The 14,468-nt window shown below is 40.8% G+C and overlaps 1 long non-coding RNA gene across 1 annotated transcript in view; it reads right to left on the reverse strand.

Annotated features, from left to right (window-relative positions):
- Nucleotides 1-410: 410 nt before the first annotated feature.
- Nucleotides 411-14,468, reverse strand: part of LOC132223884 (uncharacterized) — a 298,474-nt gene continuing 284,416 nt past the window's right edge. The window contains exon 3 of the long non-coding RNA XR_009450546.1: nt 411-426. This is a non-coding gene — a long non-coding RNA (uncharacterized LOC132223884). The remainder of the gene's footprint in view (nt 427-14,468) is intronic.

Below are 14,468 nucleotides of genomic sequence, written 5' to 3' on the forward strand. Positions count from 1 at the left end.
TACATAAAGAACTTGTACAACTTAACAAAAGGAAGACAAACAATTCCATTTGAAAAATGGGCAAAAGGTGTAATAGACACTTTTCCAAAGAGAACATATAGTTGGCCAAGAGACATATGAAAAAAAATATGCTCAAAGTCATTAATCATCAGGGAGATGCAAATGAAAATGAAAATGAGGTATTGTCTCACACCTCCCAGAATTGCTACTATTAGCAAGTCAACAAATGACAAGTGCTAGTGAGGATGTGGAGAAAAGGGAACCCTAGTGCACTGCTGGTGGGAATGCAGACTGGTACAGCCACTATGGAAACAGTGTGGAGTTTCCTTGAAAAATTAAAAATGGAACTCCCATTTGATCCAGTGTTCTCATGTCTAGGAATATATCCTAAGAATTCAAAAACACCAATCAGAAAGAATATATGCACTATTATGTTCATAGTGGCACTATTTACAATAGCTAAGATCTGGAAACAGGCCAAATGCCCATCAGTACATGAGTGGATAAAAAGATGTGGTACATTTACATGATGGAATAGTATGAAGCTATAAAAATGAAGGATAACCTAGCTGGTTTTGCTCAGTGGATAGAGCATCAGCCTGTGGACTGAAGGATCTTAGGTTCGATTCAGGTCAAGGGCACATGCTCGGGTTGCGGGTTTGATCCCCAGTGTGGGTTGTGCAGGAGGCAGTTAATCAATGATTCTCTCTCATCACTGATGTTTCTATATCCCCCTCTCTCTCCTTTCCTCTCTGAAATCAATAAAAATATATTTTTAAAAAGAGGAGGATCTATTACCCTTTGAGATGGCATGGAGGACCTGGAAAGTATTATGCTAAGTGAAATAAGGCAGTCAGAGAAATATGAATATCACATGATCTCACCTATACTTGGAATCTAATAAACAAAATAAACTGATGAAAAAAATAGAACCAAAGACGTGGAAGCACAGAGCAGGGAAGGTGGGGGAATAAATTTGTATTCATATATGCATAACGCATGGACAGACAATAGTACGGTGAAGGCCTGTGGAAGGGGCAGGAGTAGAGCAGAGGATGTCAATGGGGCAAAATAAAGAGACATATTTAATACTTTCAACAATAGAGTTGTTTTTTTTAATGGAGCCATAAGCATGGATACATGGGACAGACTGGCCAGTGCCCAGGGGGATAGGGGTGTGAGTGACTGGATAAAGAAGGTGAAGGGATTAGCTAAAGAACATATATGCATACCCCATGGACAGGGACTATAGTTTGTTGAAGGACAAGGGAAGGGGAGGCAGGAGTGAGGGGAGGAGGGCAAAGGGCGGGAAAAAGGAGATACCTGCAATCATGTTATCTAACCATAACAAATTACATTGGAAACCTATATCCAAATATCCAGAAAATTCCTAAATATTTAGAGACCAAGGGGACACTTCTAAATAACATTTCTAAGTAATCCATGAGCCAAAGAAATAATCACAAAGAGGTTTAAAATACATTTTTAATAGGATGAAAATGAAAACATAGCATATTGAATTTATGCAATGCAGCTAAAACATTGTTGAAAAGAAAGATTATAGTACTACTATGTACAGGTACTCCCCACTTTTTTGAAAGTTTGTGTACCATCCCTTCACTTTTAGGAAAGACCTACATTAGTATCCATTTTTGCTAACTGAAGGAAATCTAAAGAGGATTTTCACTTTTACAAAAAAAAGGCAAAAAGTGACATTAGCATTCAACATATATTTTGCAGCAAGCTGTTACACAGGCAGTATGCTCCCTAATCAGTGACAGGGGCACTTCCAAGTTCCTTCCCTGGGACTACACTCATGAGGCATCAGGCCACCATAGCTTTGAATTGTGTCTGTCAGCATCCAGTACTTATCTCAATTTATTTTCTGAATTTCTGATTTTAGTATATATTAATGTTATTTTATGTTTTATGTGTTAGTATGATTTGGTAGGTTGCTTTGGGGGTTTGGAAACATTCAAAATCTTTTCATATAAATTAATAGTAATTGTTTCTTTGTTTTACACCACTTTGGCTTACAAAAGGTTTCATAGGAATGCTCTACTTTTGGATAGTGGGAAAAACCTGTTCCTATATTAGTAAGAAAGTAAGTTTTCAAAACTAGAAATAAAAAAACTAAAATAGAAAAGCAAATGAAACTCAAAAGGATATAGCAAAGATAAGAGTGAAAAACAGTAAAAGAGAAAACACAAAACCAATAGATGAAATCAAGAAAACCAACAACTAGTTATTTGAGAAGATCAATAAAATTGATAAAGCCTTTCTAGGCTAATTAGTTTAAAAAAATCACAAATTATCAATATCAACAATGAGAAAGGGGATATCACTATAGATTCTAAATACAAATGTTATAAGTGAATATAATATCAAGTTTATGATAAAAATATTGTAAAAAGTATGCAATTGTATTTAAATAAGGTAAAATTGACATTCTTTAAAAAGCAAAAGCAATCAAATAACATGCATTATACTATATCTATAGAAAAATTCAATTTTTGGTTTAAAATTAACACACACACACCTCAAAGTCAAGATGGTTTCATGTGGAGTTCTATCACTCATCAAAAAAATTCTACGAATTCTCAAAATTGAAGAAGCTACTCTCCCCAACTCCAGTGAAGCCAGTATTAGCAATCAAATGCATTACAAGAAAATATAACTTACAGATCATTATTCCCCCATAAACATTAATGCAAATATTTAAAATAATATTTTAGCATATGTAATCCAACAGTATATAAAATCAATAATACATCATGATCAATAGGGGGTTTCCTATGAATGCAAGGCTCCCTTGACACTTCAGAAATCAATCAATGTAATTTACCATATCAATAGGCTAGAGAAGAAAAAAATGCAATTGTCTTAAAGAGAGGAGAAAAAACATTGCACAAAATTCAATATGCATTCATATTAAAAATTCTCAGCATATCAGAAATAGAAAAGGCCTTAGCTGGTTTGGCTCAGTGGATAGAGGGTCCCTGGTTCAATTCCTGTCAAGGGCAGATGCCCAGGCTGTGGGCTTGATCCCCAGTAGCAGGTGGGCTGGAGGCAGCCGATCAATGGTTCTTTCTCATTATTGATGTTTTATCTTTCTCTCTCACTTCCTCTCTGAAGTCAATAAAAATATATTAAAAGAAATAGAAGGGGAGTTCAATTTGATAAAGTAATTTGTAATAAAACATTTTACATCACACTTAATAGTGAAAGACTGACTGCCTTTTTTCTAATATTATAAAACAGGTGATGTCTGCTCTCTCTACCCAGTTCAACATTATACTAAAGGTCCTACCCAGTGCCATAATGGAGGAAAAAGAAATAAAAAGATACACGTTTTAGACACAAAATAAAAACAAAGAAAATGTTCATGTAGCTCACGCTCCTAAATAAAACAGTAAAAAATGATTGCATTGGAAATCCACAAACCATAAGGTTAGAATTTCTCTTCTCAGGTGATGTACTAAGATTGCTGGTAGAGGAAAGCATCTATCCAAATACCAATGGCCTCTTCAACATAAAGGACAACAAGGCACTTAATAGTCTTCTCACATAGTCTGGGCAGGTAATCAGGAAAAACACACTCTTGACAGAAACATAAATTAAATGAGTCATTTTGCACTGATTTGCATTTCAACAAAGGTGAAGTTACAAAGTACATCTTGGTTTAGAATACCTATAAGAATTCCAATGTTTAATACTTTTTAAACTAGAACAAAGAAGTGACTGAAAGGCCAGCATAACATGGAAAGGGATATGGCAAGTATCTGTGTAGAATAGGGTAATTTCACCATCTTGCAGTCAATATTCAGAATGGGTACACAGTCTGTAGAGGTTTTCTTATTTGTCATGTCACCTTCTCAAAATAAAATATATTGGCAAAAAAAGAAGTGAAGTAAATGCATGCATATAAGCCTAACCGATGGACACAGACGACAGGGGGGTGAGGGGGGCAATACACATATGTAATACATTAATCAATAAAGAAATAAAAAAAATTGGTACCAAAAAAGGCTATTAAATTCGACTCATTTCTTGGCTGTACTACCAAATAACTGTATGTCTTAGGCAAGTAATTTTCTTTCTCTGGGCCTTGATTCCCTCATCTCCAAAATGAAGGTGTACGAATACTTAACCTCTAAATTTCTTCCCATATCTAATAACATTCTACAATCTGAATAAGGAAAAGGACTTATGTGTGTGTTACTAATTCTCTCTATCTAGCTATCTCCAAAAAAATACAAATTTGTCAAGAACTAAAGCCTGACTATAAAAGAATCTTCTGCATGTGTTAAATGGACAATTACTCTTAGCTTCTGTCTAAGGGAAAACAGCTCACTGTGGACAAAACCATAGATCAAATTTTGTGCTGTTATCACAGCTCAGAGCCAATCATATATAAGTGTTTGATGAGTAGCCAACCCTGATTCCTGCTATTTTCCTCCCTATATTCATTCAATATTCCAAAAATCTACTACAGGAAGGTGAAATGTATGTTTAACAGTTCAAAAATATATCTGTACAAAATACAACTCTTCAGAGCTTTTGTTCAAGTTTTCTCTCAGCCCAGACCCACCTCAATATGATCTGATGGTCAAAGAGGCCTTTGGCAATCTTTAAAGTGCCAATCATTCTGGTAAATTCTTCACAAATGATGTTTTAACCAACTTTTAATTTGTCTAAATTTTCCATAAAATTGGGAAATAGAAAAGCTATATCACTTTCACTTAGATAACATATTATTATTCTTTAAAAAGCAGCAATTTTTTCCTTACCCCCCCCAAAAAAACACAACAACTTACATGCAAGGAGAAGATACTTCTAAATTCTTTTTTAAATGTATCTTTATTGTTGAAATTATTACAAATATCCCCTGCCCCCCCTTGTCCCCCTGACTCAGGTACCCTCCCAGTCCTTCACAGCACTACTGTCTGTGTCCATGGGTTATGCATATATGCATATAAGTTCTTTGGTTAATAAGGATGTTTAGAAATACTGTTAGCTTGAAACACAGCTAAATGATAAGGAGAACAAAGCCACTAATCTGAATCTCTTTACCAGGGTACCAGACAACTAAATACATAAGAAAGTCAAAGAGATTATACTTATCTTAGTGAAGTTACTTTCCCCACTGAGGAAACATCATTGATTCAAGTGCTGCTAACATCAGGGAAAATAATTATAGTGTCAGATTTGACATGATGGTATTCACCTATATAGTTTTCTCCAATGGGATGATGGGGCAAACACACTGGTTTTTAAATCAACTCTTTTGATTTGAGCATACTGGAGATATTGTTTATTTCTGATAAATGCAATATTGTCTACCATGGAAACTATATAATCAACTCATTGTTAGAAGCTCTCCTAAATTACATATATGTTTCATCACAGAATTACTAACATGTTTGACATAAAAATCTCTTCATAAAACTCAAATCATGCTTTGAATTATAAGCTTTGGAGCTTTTGTTTATTTTAATTGAGGGACTCAGATTTGCTATTGGTTATTCCTATGCAATAAGTATCAAGTTTCATTCCTAGGAATAAGAAGGGGAAGGATGGAGTGTAGAAATTGATACTCATCTATAAATAGTCCAAAGAAGAATACTAGCTCCTACATATGACTAACTAGCTCCTATGGTAATTATACCCCTATGTTTTTAGATCTCAAATTTTATATATATTATGAAATATATATATTTTAGAGAGGAGGAGAGAGGAAGAAAGAGATAGAAACATCAATGGTGAGAGGGAATCATTGATTGGCCGCTTCCTGCATGCAGCCCACAACCCAGGCATGCAATTTCCCTTGACCAGAATTGAAGCCAGGAACCTTCAGTCCGCAAGCCAACACTCTATCCACTGAGCCAAACCGGCTAGGGATAGATCTTAAATTTTAAAATATATTTTATTTATTTACAAGAAGGAGAGGGAGAAAGAGATAGAAACATCAATTATGAGAGAGAATCATTGGTCAGAAGCCTCCTGCATACCCCTGACTAGGGATTGAGCCCAAAACCTGAGCATGTGCCCTGACCAGGAATCAAACTGCGACTTCTTGGTTCATAGGTCAATGTTCAACCATTGAGCACCACCAGCTGGGCTAGATCTCAATTTTAACTGGATTTTTTAAGGCACATGGAGAGTCACTAGAGTACCAACTCAAAGAGAAATTTATCTAAACTAATTTCAATTTTTTCTGCTCTCTTCAAGAAAGGACTAGGAAGAGTGGACCAGAGAAATTTGAACAAAGGTGCCTTCAGTTGGAGTGAACAGACCAGAAGGATACAGTGCTTGGAAATAGATCTATTTCTTGAGACATGCAGGACACTGAATAGTGTGGTCTGAGAGGATAGAATGGACACAGATTAAGTGAATGGGAAGACGCCTAATTCTACAGGAAGAACTCATTTTAATGTTAGTTTAAAATGCAGATGGTGTCCCAGACAAGCAGTGAGCATGGTAAGAGGGAAACGAACATAAGTTGATGAGGTGCCCTGCATATGGCAGGGACAATACAGTTAGTAATGGAATAGATAATACTTATAAGTTATAGCAGGCAAACCAGCATACAGGCAGACATAAGGGGAAATCTCTTTTGGGACTGCCATATCCCAGCCACTATGCTAGCTTAAGCTAAGACTAAAATACCACCCTCATGTCAGAGATAAATGGTGATGGAAGGAGCTTGACTTGAGGTGATGAACATACAATATAGTGTACAGATGATGTGTTGTGAATTGTTCACCTAAAACCTGTATAAATTTGTTAACCACTGTCACCCCAATAAATTCCATGGAGAAAAAGACAAGTACAGAGAATGTAAACTGGAAACGCAAAGCATGAGTACGATCCTAGGGCAGGGGTCTGCAAACATCCTATATAATAAAAGGCTAATATGCAAATTATCCCCTTGACCCAGAGTTCAACTGGGAGTTTGATCAGGGGGTGGGGCCAGTCAGCCAACTGCCCGTGGCCCCGCCTCCTGGCCGGCCCCATCCCTGATCAGCTCCCCCACCCCGATCGGGGGTGGGGCTGGCCGGCCAACCTCCTACATCCCCTCCCCCTGGCTGGCCTGGCCCCATCAGCTGTGATGGACCCTGATTGGGGTGGGCCAGTCAGACCCCACCCATGCACGAATTCATGCACCAGGCCTCTAGTTTTCTATAAAGGGCGAGACAGTAAATACTTTAAGCTCTCTAGGTCATGTTTTCTGTTGCAACTACTCAAATCTGCTTTTGTGCCACAAAAGCAGTTATAGGCAATACATAAAGAACAGGCATAGCTATATTCCCAAAAACTTTATTCATGAAAGTAAGCTGCCTATTGTCCTAGAGGTATTAATAATGCATGACAACTTACACAATAGTAACTTAAAAATAAGAGGATAAGGATGTGGTAATCTAAACTGGAGAATGATGGGGGTAGCTGAGTCTGAGGAACAAGGCCCAGTTATCATAAATGTGGCATGAGATAAAGGCTGACACAGCAACAAGGGTAACATGATAGTCCCAAAATGTTGGTCTGTAGCTATGGAAACGCCTTTGTCCTGTCATCAGATAGATTCCAGAGTTTGGGGCAATGCTGAGCTTGCAGTTTTGCAAAGTCAGGACTCACAGCAGTTGGAGGGAGGAAGCAAACACTTTGAACCAGACAAGTTCTACTAGAAAGAGCTATCATAGCTATCTGGATTCTTAAATTTATTTTTTGTCCAGATTTTGCTTAGTGCCAGTATAGCCACATATATAAATTTGTTCTTTAGGAAAGTATAGTGTAACTGCTGGAAATGCTAAAGAGAAAAAAAATTATAGAAATACTGATTTCAAAACTTTTATCTTTAAAAATCACTATGCTGCACTCTAAATTGAGGATAATAGTAATCTCTGAGCCCAATCTATACTAATAAAAGGGTAATATGCTAATTAGACTGGATAGACCAGACATCTTCTAGACATCCTTTCAGATGTACTTCTGGACAAAGTCACAGTGGTGGGGGCCGAGGTGGTTAGGGATAATCAGGCCAGCAGGGGAGAGAGGTTAGGGGTGATCAGGCTGGCAGGGGAGAGTGGTTAAGGGCGATCAGACCAGCAGGGGAGCAGTTAGGGGCATCAGGCAGGCAGGCAGAGGCAGTTAGGGGTGATCATGCAGGCAGGCAGAGGAATTAGGGGTGATCAGGCAGGCAGGCAGAGGGGTTAGGGGCAATCAGGCAGGCAGGAAGGTGAGCAGTTAGGAGCCAGTGGTCCCAGATTGCGAGAGGGATGTCTGACTGCCTAAACTGGGATCGAGCCAAAACTGACAGTCAGACATCCCTCAAGGGGTCCTGGATTGGAGAGCATGCAGGCCAGGCTGAGGGACCCCTGCCCCCATGCACGAATGTTGTGCACCGGGCCTCTAGTCTTTCTTATCATGTTCTTATGAGAATTCAATAAAATAATAGATGTGTACAGTCTTTGTAAGCTAGAAAGTACTCTACATAGCCTGGTTATGATTATCAAATTTATGGTAAGTAATGGTTTAGTCATGAATTTCTTTCATGGCCACACTCTTCTTAAATACAAAAAAAGTTTAATCTGTTGCAAAGCTAAATGTTATCACCCAATTAGACAGCAAGAAGGTAGTTTAATAAATTCCCCTGAAAGAAATATCCCTCTTAACTATTCTGATCACTTTAGTACAAACTGAGGGATTGGAAGTGTACTGTTCAATATTACGCTGGTTATAGTCAATTGTTCACTTTTCTGGCATCTTTGTGTGTAGCAATGAGTATGTATAGCAATAAATAATGTAACACAAGTAAGTAAAATTAATTAATAAAGGGAAATGAGAAGAATTTAAACTAGTCACAGAATAGTAAAAGATTTTATATATATATATATATATATATATATATATATATATATATATATATATATATATATATGATTTCTTTCAAGGAGATATCCCAAAGTAAATATATAAACAAATTAATTTTTTTTCTAAATTTAAATTTGGAAAAGAGTTATCTATATTTTCTGTTTGATGTAATTCTTGTGACAAGGAGGTATTTCATCCTGAGCTTGAAATGATAACACATGGGAGACTATGGGTGTTGTGATATAACATTAAGACAATCTAATGCTCTGCCAGCCCCTAGCATTGTGAAAATCATGAGAAATATCCCTTTCTATATCTCCTTCTTGGCACCAATTTCCATGCACTTGGATTGTTGAAGCAGGTGTTGAAACATAGAGGCAGTGATTGCTGCCGTGGGTGGCCAGCTCTTTCCAGGACCTAAGCAATTGTAAAGGCAGTCTGGAACTAGCGAATTAAAGCCATCCATCAGGCTTGTTGCACCACACTGAGCAACTGCTTCTGCTGACAACAGTGAGAATTGAGCTCTCCCAAGGGGAATGGAAATGCAAGAATTGGAGATTTCAAATTAGGAACCATTTCAGGAAACAGACTGGTAAGATGGTGAACCATTATTCTATCAGATTTTAAAGCCACACTCAGGCTCTATCTAGAGACACAGTCTCATTTATCAGGACCTATATGATTACAGGGAGAAAAAAAGTTAAGAGCTTTTAATGTGTTAGGCAAACGTGAAAGAACTAAGCAGGCCATCTTTGTTACCTCCCAGTACTAAGCAGACCAGCTTTAATTACCAAAAGCAGTTACCTTGTCTACATACTTGCTGTGCTGCTTAATCTAAGTCCCAGGTGTCCCAGACTCTCCATTTGTCAGCCTGTTCTACTTTTACGGAGAGGCAAAAGATGTCACTGGGACTAAGCTTGTGATCACTCTATTTCCCAATTCAGTTGGTCTCTGTACATTTATTATTTCATAATGAGAATCAAAATGATCATCCTGAGAAATTAATTAACAAAAAGCAATGTGGATGCTTAGCCACAATGGATTGGATTATGCCTTCCCCCCTCTAGAAGCTAAATCAGTTGCACTTCTTCACTTCTGTACTTGTCTGTCAGACTTCCAGAAAAGCTTCATCTCTAGTATGACTCCACTCAAACCTAATTATGAAGGCACTTCAGAAAAGAAATCTTTGGTATAAGAATTTGTTCACGAAATATGTTGATATTTGAGAACAGACTTAACAGACTACCTTAATCAAAAATATCTCATGTCATGCCCCTGGTAGTGACCTACTAGGATGCTGCTTTGATACTTCATTCATTCATTCACAAAAATTAACTAATCAACTTCTCTGTAAGTTCCTTTGTGTAACTCATTGTGTTAGATGCTGGAGATACAATATATGGATGAGAAAGACAAGGAAATCAATGTATCAACTGTGTCATAAGTGCTCCAATACAGATAGGCACAAAATGCTGTAGAGGGACATGTAGCATGAGAGAATGAGTAAAAAAAATGAGCACTGAATTGGCAGAAAGTGTAGGCAAAGACACTAAATATCAGATTTTCCTGCGTCAGAATTCCATGATGGCCAGTACTGGCAGAAACTGTGCTATCTACACTAATAAAAGAGAAACATGGTAATTGGCGTATGACCGCTCCCCTTCCCATTGGCTAATCAGCGAGATATGCAAATTAACTGTCAGCCAAGATGGTGGCCGGCAGCCAGGCAGCTTGAAACTAACATAAGGCTTGGTTGCCTCAGTGACGGAGGAAACCAACGTTTCCCCCCTGCGGCTGCAGGCCTTTGAGCCGGCAGTTTAAGAAACATTGTAACAAATACCACCGGACTTCAGCCAGCAGATTCGCAACATTGTATGCAAAGGCCAGAAAGCTACTTTCAGCTGGAGGCCTAAGAGCTGGAGCCAAGCCTCAAGGTAAAGCTGGCCCAGAATAAAAAAAAAAGAAAAGAAAAAAAGGAGCGGTTGGGAACTTCAGTCACTCCCAGACTGAAAACAGCCCTCAGCCCCTCACCCAGACTGGCCACGCACCCCAGTGGGGACCCCCACCCTGATCCAGGACACCCTTCAGGGCAAACCAGCTGGCCCCACCCATGCACCAGGCCTCTACCCTATATAGTAAAAGGGTAATATGCCTCCCGGCACCGGGATCAGCGTGACAGGGGGCAGCGCCCAAACCCCCTGATCGCCCTGCGGCTCTGTGTGTGACAGGGGGTGGGGCCCCAACCCCCTGAGCAGCCCTGCTCTGTGCCTGATAGGGGGGAGCTCCCCAACCCCTCCTCCACGGGCCCTGCTCTGTGTGTGATGGGGTAGAACCATAACCTCCCCATCGGCCCTGCCCTGAGTGTGAGAGTGGCGGCGCCCCAACCCCCTGATCAGCCCTGCTCTGTGGGTGACAGAGGACGGTGCCCCAACCCCCTGATGGGCCCTGCTCTGTGAGTGACAGGGGGCAGCGCCCCAACCCCTGATTGGCCCTGCTCTGTGTGTGACAGGGGGTGGCGCCACAACCTCCCCATCGACCCTGCCTTGAGTGTGACAGGGGACGGTGCCCCAACCCCCCAATTTTGGCCCTACCCTGAGTGTGACTGAGGGTGGCATCACAACCTCCCAATCTGCCCTGCTCTGTGCATGAGGGGGCGGCGCGCCAACTCCCCAATCAGCCCTGCTCTGAGCCCAATCAGGGGCTGCACCTAGGGATTGGGCCTGCCCTCTGCCACCCGGGAGCAGGCCTAAGCCAGCAGGTCGTTATCTCCCGAGGGGTCCCAGACTGCGAGAGGGCACAGGCCAAGCTGAGGGGTCCCCCCTACCCCCCGAGTGCACAAATTTTTGTGCACCGGGCCTCTAGTCCATAATAACTCATTTCAGGCTGCAACATTCCTGCATTGGATTTATAGCCTAGATCAGTATTTCCCAACAGAACTGTCTCCAAATATAGAAATAGTTACCATCTGCACTGTTCAATATGGTAGCCACTTGCCACATGTGGATATCCGAGCATTTGAAATATGCCTATTGCCATTGAGGAACAGCATTTCTAATTTTCTTAATTTTAATTTAAATGTACATTGTCACATGTGGCTACTAGTTACCATATTACATAGCACAGGTCTAGATAGTGTGTGTGCCAAGATGGGGAAATTGAATGTTATATGAACCTCTCAATAGGCAATTATTACAAAAGCTAAAGCTAAACCATTCTTTCCTTGTCTACAGCCACAATAAAAGTTGGGGCCCTCGCCGTAACCGGTTTGGCTCAGTGGATAGAGCATCGGCCTGTGGACTCAAGGGTCCCAGGTTCGATTCCGGTCAAGGGCATGTACCTTGGTTGCGGGCACATCCCCAGTAGGGGTTGTGCAGGAGGCAGCTGATCAATGTTTCTCTCTCATCGATGTTTCTAACTCTCTGACTCTCTCCTTTCTTCTCTGTAAAAAATCAATAAAACATATTAAAAAAAAAAAAAGTTGGGGCCCTTACCATGTTAACACATAAACTTCTGAGTTTATTGAATTGGTCATTCTGTCATCATTTTCTTCTTTCCCCAGTTATCATAACACTACTAGATTGATTTATAAAATGGGAAGTTACATAGAGAAAGGGAGACCACTGGATGGCTATGAATGGATAAATGGAATGGTCAAAATCAAAAATATTTATTGGAATCAAAGTATTTTTAATTCTATTCCAACCTAATTTTTCAACATTATTTCTCATTATATCACTCATATGTCCTAACCTCAAACCTAATGGAATCTCTCAGCATACTTTAAACATGCCTGGCATTTTACTGTTCCTATGCATTTAAGTCATCTACTTTTGATGGAATGCTCTTTATCATCTGTGACTTTTGAAATCATCAAAGACAAACATAAATGTTACCTTCTATAACTAGGCCTTCCAATATAGTTCTCATCCAGCTGAAATTAATTTCCAACTAATCTGTTTTATATACTCTACTAGAGGCCCGGTGCACAAAAATTTGTGCACTTGGGGGGGGTGCCTCAGCCCGGTCTGTGCCCTCTTGCAGTCTGGGGCCCCTCGGGGGATGACCATCTGCTGGCTTAGGCCTGCTCCCCGGGGGATTGGGCCTAAGCTGGCAATCAGACATCCCTCTGGCAGCCTGGCAGCCCGCAGGGAATGTCCACTTGCCAGTGGGGAGCAGACCTAAGCTGCAGTCTGACATCCTTAGTGCTGCTGAGGAGGCGGGAGAGGCTCCCACCTCCACCGCTATACTGGCAGCCATCAGCATAGCTTGTGGCTGAGCAGAGCTCCCCCATGTGGGAGCACACTGACCACCAGAGGGCAGCTCCTTCATTGAGCGTCTTCCCCCTGGTGGTCAGTGTGTGTCATAGAGACCAGTCATTCCCAGTCTTTCTGTTGTTAGGGTCACTTTGCATATTACCCTTTTACTATACCGAATAGAGGCCTGGTGCACGGGTGGGGGCCGGCTGGTTTTCCCTGAAGGGTGTCCCGGATCAGGGTGGGGGTCCCGCTTGGGTGCCTGGCCAGCCTGGGTGAGGGGCTGATGGCTGTTTGCAGCTGGTCACACCCCTTTCAGGGTGGGGGTCCTCACTGGGGTGCCTGGCCAGCCTGGGTGAGGGGCTGAGGGCCGTTTTCAGGCTGGCCTCACCCCCTTTAGGGTGGGGGTCCCCACTGGGGTGCCTGGCCAGTCTGGGTGAGGGGCTGAGGGCTGTTTTCAGGCTGGCCGGGGACTGAAGCTCCCAGTCTCTCCTTTCTTTCTTTCTTTTTTTTTCATCCTGGGATTTATTTAACTTCTATAATTGAAACTTTGTTGCCGTTACTGGAGCTGAGAGCTGGCTCCTGCTCGCTGCAGCTCTGAGGCCACAGCCTGCTGAAAGCAGGTATCTGGGATTTGTTTAGCTTCTATAATTGAAACTTTGTTGCTTTCGGAGCTCAGAGCCAGGCCGCGGCAGGCGGGGAACCTTGGTTTCCTCCATCACTGGAGCAAGCAAGCCTCCTACTCACTTCAGCTGCGTGGCTGCCAGCTGCCATCTTTGTTGACAGTTAATTTGCATATTGCCCTGATTAGCCAATGGGAAGTGTAGGGAAGGTACGGTCAATTACCCTTTTTGTCTTTTATTAGATAGGATTGGAGTACAAACACACACAAAAAAACAATGACCAATAATTCAAGTTTCAGTACAGAAATATAGATATGAACATAGATCCCCTGAAGCCTATGCATGGACTTTGCACTATAACTGTCTAAACTAAGCTTTTTTAGTTCAGATATTGAATTTCATTTGCTTTTAGAACATTTTGGCCCTAATCAGTTTGGCTCATTGGATAGAGCATCAGCCTGCGGACTCAAGGGTCCTAGGTTTGATTCTGGTCAAGGGCATGTACCTCGGTTGCGGGCACATCCCCAGTAGGGGGTGTGCAGGAGGCAGCTGATCAATGTTTCTCTCTCATCGATGTTTCTAGCTCTCTATCCCTCTCCCTTCCTCTCTGTAAAAAATCAATAAAATATATTTTAAAAAAATAAATAAAAAAATAAAACTTGAGTAACCATGGAGCTTTATTTTTTGTAATATATTAAGATTTTATGGCACAATATATTAT

This window comes from Myotis daubentonii, chromosome X (genome assembly GCF_963259705.1).
Source record: "Myotis daubentonii chromosome X, mMyoDau2.1, whole genome shotgun sequence".
Taxonomy (NCBI): domain Eukaryota; kingdom Metazoa; phylum Chordata; class Mammalia; order Chiroptera; family Vespertilionidae; genus Myotis; species Myotis daubentonii.